Source organism: Larimichthys crocea, unplaced genomic scaffold (assembly GCF_000972845.2).
Source record: "Larimichthys crocea isolate SSNF unplaced genomic scaffold, L_crocea_2.0 scaffold678, whole genome shotgun sequence".
Classification (NCBI taxonomy): domain Eukaryota; kingdom Metazoa; phylum Chordata; class Actinopteri; family Sciaenidae; genus Larimichthys; species Larimichthys crocea.
Genome location: NW_020858939.1, coordinates 13,717 through 18,770, shown reverse-complemented (window position 1 = coordinate 18,770; position 5,054 = coordinate 13,717). Strand labels below are relative to the sequence as shown.

Genomic DNA, 5,054 nt, shown 5'->3' with positions numbered 1-5,054 from the left:
TAGAGTTCTTCAGAAACAAACCAGCAGAAGCTTTGCAGATGTTAATGAACATTAGAGTTTGAAGTTGTGACATCTGGATGACCAGACCGCCCGCCATTGAGAGAAGACGGAGGACTGAGGGCTGTGTAGACCTGGACGCCCGTCACTGCCGGTCCTCCTCAGTTTGAGAGGTCAGCCGTGCCATCTGCAGGAGGGAGGGAGACGTCATGATGGTGCTTTGACAAGTCATTTATACTGTGACACTGATGAACACTGCATGTCCTCGTTGTCCTTTAAATTCACATTCCTTCACATTTTTATTCTAGTTTCTGCTTCTTGACTCTGATTCTGATCCGGGCATCAGATCCACCTCCCTCTCAGCTGGCTTCCTGGATCAACATACAGCACAACTACATCCTTCATCCACTCCTGTGATTGGCCTGTTTCTTCAGGATCTGCCGTCCAATCACTGCCAGTCGCTAAGGTCACCTGAGGTCAGGTGTGGACGACGGTCGTCGAGGTCACCCTCTTTGGACTGTGTCTTGGTGTGTTGCTGTGTTTGTTGTTCTCTGATGTACTGCGTGGCATGTCCCTGTTAATATTCTGCCAGTCAATGAACATGTTTGATTCTTGAAAAATGATGATGTATGTGCTAAACAAAGGTTGGTTCAGGAACAAAGACCACACCTTGAACTCTTCCTAGTTCTGCACCTGAAACACCAATGTGTTCTCATTCCCAACTCGTCAAAAACTGCAGCTTGGTCAGCAGCCTTACGCTTCAAAAAGACTCTGGAGACTCTGTACACCTCTAGCATCACTTATGGACAGCCAGGGACGTTCGATAGATATCAGACCACTGTCTCAATGCACTGTCAAGTAAACACATTTACAACGTCTGGGTACACTTTCAAAAAGAACAGAGAAACATTTTAGATTTTATGAGCAATAGTAAAACTACTGCTAAGGTCACTAGTGAAATCCTGTAGTTAATGACTGATAACTATGCAGAAGGTCTGAATATTGATACTGTGTGGGTTGACATGCATTTCCTCAGTGGCAGTCGAATTGCACTGGACTCATCAGCACGCACATCTAGGTGGCGCTGTCGAGCCATATGTGTACGTCCATGTGCGAGCGAGCCATATGTGTACGTCCATGTGCGAGACCCCCAAAATACGTAATTCTACACCCGACTTCGGGGGGTTTCGAGTACATATAGGCCGTCAAAAATACGATTTACTTCAGGTAAGAAAAAGAAAAACGAAAAAAAAACAAATAAACATTTGCAATCACACCGCGTGCTCGGGCCCTAATTAGTGATTATTTCTTCCAAGATGCATCAAACAAGTTGGACAATATTTGGTGAAACGTGAAGTTAACTTTTCTTCACCAGTTTTGAGTTCAGGATTATTTGAGCGTTTTAAATCACGGCTCGATGACATCACTGAAGCTTTACTTGGCTTCACCTCGGCCCGATGACGTCACTGAAGCTTTACTTGGCTTCACCTCGGCCCGAGCACCAATACAGTAAAAAAGCTCCAGCGTTAGAATCTGTGCTTCTCCGTGTCATTGGACCTGGTGACACTCAGCTGGTACAGCCCTTGCTTGCTAGCTAGCTTCAACAAAGTGGAAATGCATCTTACCTGGACGAACGGCTCGGTTACTTTAAATGTACCAAAAATAAAGAGACGAAGAAGAAGTGGATTCATTTGGTGACGGAGACGTCTTCAAAGACACCAGCAAGTTTCACAGACTTTCATCGGAGACGGACAAACCGCAGTTAAAGGTCAACGAGCTGCACGACCATCGACTTACCTTCATCCTCCCGTCCGCCATCACGGCCTCCAAATGTAAGTTACCCTGTGTGCTTATGTTATGATCATAACAACATTTATTCAATGGCTTCAGTAATTATTAAGATACGGTAACGTGACGAACCCTCCCCTCATTTATTTTCACAGATTTCCATGAATCAATGATCAGCTCAGTCATCACTAATCATAGTGATAAACACGGTAACCTGCTTCCTGTTTGTTTAGAAAACACAAGCATGCCATTTGATGAGCATTATTGTTTTTCCTACACATTTACATCAGATCAATACAAATGATGTGATTGTTGAACTTACAGCTGTTTCCTTCTCCTCCTCTGGTCCATGGTCTGGATGCAGAGTCCTGCACCGTGACACATCCATGTTATGTGTGCTTTGTATCAGCGTCCGCTGTTGGGACAGACAGAGGACGTTGTCCTGTTTAAGGACAACATAGAAGACTGACCTGAAACATGAAGCTGCTGTCATTAAAGTAAATACGTGTTCATTCTCTGCTCATGTCATCTGCAGCCAAGACTAAAGACTGACTAAAGACTGAAGACTGAAGACAGACTGAAGCTGCTTCATGGACTCAAACCTGTTGAATCTTCAGTGTCTTCAGTCTTTGTGATCTTCAATCTGTGGAGGACAATGGACACTGTCCAGTGTTAGAAATGTGGAACACTGACATCTAGTGGTTAAAATTATTCCTGCAGTCCAAATTCAAAACACTGGAGAGAGTTCAGTCTGACTTCAGTCTTTAGTCAGTCTCAGTCTTTAGTCAGTCTCAGTCTTTAGTCAGTCTTCAGTCAGTCTCAGTCTTTAGCCAGTCTCAGTCTTTAGTCAGTCTTTAGTCAGTCTCAGTCTTTAGTCAGTCTTCAGTCTTTAGTTAGTCTTTAGCCAGTCCTTAGTCAGTCTCAGTCTTCAGTCAGTCTTCAGTCTTTAGTCAGTCCTTAGTCAGTCTCAGTCTTCAGTCAGTCTCAGTCGTGGTCGGCGTGTTTCCGCTCATATGGACTCTACGGTGAAAAAACTTCCCATGATGCCCAGACCAGACTAGATCAGACCGGATCAGACCGGATCAGACCAGACCAGACCAGATCAGACTGGATCAAACCAGACCAGACCAGATCAGATCAGATCAGACCCAGACCAGATCAGACCAGACCAGACCAGATCAGACCGGCTCAGACCAGACCAGATCAGATCAGATCAGATCAGACCCAGATCAGATCAGACCAGACCAGACCAGATCAGACCGGATCAGACCAGACCAGATCAGATCAGATCAGATCAGACCCAGACCAGATCAGACCAGACCAGACCAGACCAGACCAGACCAGACTGGATCAGACCAGACCAGACCAGACCAGATCAGATCAGATCAGACCAGATCAGACGGGATCAGACCAGACCAGATCAGACCTGACCAGATCAGACCCAGACCAGATCAGACCGGATCAGACCAGACCAGATCAGACCAGACCAGACCAGACCAGACCAGATCAGACCGGATCAGACCAGACCAGACCAGATCAGATCAGATCAGATCAGATCAGATCAGATCAGACCCAGACCAGATCAGATCAGACCAGACCAGACCAGATCAGACCGGATCAGACCAGACCAGATCAGATCAGATCAGATCAGACCCAGACGAGATCAGACCGGATCAGACCAGACCAGATCAGATCAGATCAGATCAGATCAATCCGTTATTAATTTTATTGTATCTAACTATTTTTACACTTAAACGTGAGTTTTAGGTGACCATTCTGCTTTTATTACTGGGGTTTCATTTGATTTCTATTTGTATTGGTTGGTAGTTCAGGTGTGTGGGTACCTGCCTCAAGGGGTCTCTTCCTCTTCCTGCTGCCGTCATGACGTCCATGGTACGCGCCTCCGCTCGCACGTGCCTTTTTTCTAATATGCGGGTGGAAGGTGGGCAGTTCAGGTGGAGGTCGGGAGGTTCGGGGTTTCACTGTGTGCGCACTTGGTGTCACATGTGATGTGTATGAGAAAGATCACACAAATAAATTTATGATAACGAATTGGATTTTTAAACAGGATCATGTTTTCACACTTGCAGATGAAAGTGAAGTTATGAAGGAGGGAAAATGCTCGACGCTGTAAATGGCAGGGAAACTCAGCGACAACACTGCTCTAAAACTACTCCGCGATGGGAGAAGTCCGAATTCCGAGCGTCAGTGAAACGCAGCGTAACGTCACACGCAGTCGCGGAGGACACCGGAAAAACACTCCGAAGGGACGGGACAAACATTCCCCGCGCAGTACAGCAGGACTCTGCGGAGACTACCCTGTGAGCTTGTGCTGAGCGTTGTATATGGTTGAAGACTTTGTGTTTCCAGCATGAAGCAGGTACACTGTAGATTTACAGGTATAAATTATCAGAAGTAACACAGCCTCACACACGCTGCTGGCGTGCTAGCCCCACAGTAGCTCGGGCCATCGGCCGCCATCTTTTCATAGTGACTTCACGGAATTCAAAGTAAACATGAAATAGATCACGACCGAGGACTTGTCCTCAGGATTTAAGTTCTCGTCAAACAGCAGACGTGTGCGGTCCAGCTAGCCGGTACGAGCGGCCGGTCCCGCGTGTGAAGGCGCGGTCGTGCTGTGGGAAGCCGAGGGTTCGAGTCCGACCCGCCTCCGTTCCCGCGTGGTCGTCCCCGTCTGCGTCAGGCTGTCCTCTGTTCGCCGTGTCTGTCCCTTCAGGCAGCTCGGTCAATGAAGCTTGAGAGACAAGAGCCAAGAAGAATCGGTCTCTCAGGCAAACAGCAGACTGGAGCTGACTTGCACACGAGACCGTGATGAACATCACAAACCTGTTGGTGGACCACTGGAACAAATGTTAAAAAGAACGAGTCGCTGTGGCGTGAGACACTGGACATGGAATCTGCTCACGGTGACCAAAATGGCAGTCGCTGAACAGCACCCAACCGGTCCACACCGGGTCTGGAGTCGATCTGGTCTGGCTGTAGACTGATCTGGTACTGGTCTGATCCGGTCCTGGGTCTCGATCTGAATGTCTGGTCGGATCTGTAATCGTCTGGTCCCGTCTGGTTCGTCTGATCCGGTCCTGAATCGGTACTGGCTACAGGGAGAGTTTTCACGCGAGAGTCCATTATGAGAGCGAAACACGCCGACCCACACTGAGGACTGACTAAAGACTGAAGACTGACTGAAGACTGAGAAACGAACTAAGACCTGAACTGAGGCTGATACTGCAAAGACTGAGACTGCATAG

At 47.5% G+C, this 5,054-nt stretch overlaps 1 long non-coding RNA gene across 2 annotated transcripts; it reads right to left on the bottom strand.

Moving 5' to 3' along the window:
• Window positions 1-375: 375 nt before the first annotated feature.
• LOC109138513 (uncharacterized) lies at window positions 376-2,563 on the bottom strand. 2 transcript variants are annotated; one of them, XR_003462113.1, is made up of 4 exons: window positions 2,388-2,563; window positions 2,108-2,227; window positions 667-848; window positions 376-571 (listed from the first exon to the last, which is right to left on the bottom strand). It is a non-coding gene; the product is annotated as an uncharacterized LOC109138513 (long non-coding RNA). The 2 variants fall into 2 exon arrangements; XR_003462112.1 differs by having other exon boundaries at window positions 2,108-2,563.
• Window positions 2,564-5,054: the final 2,491 nt, after the last annotated feature.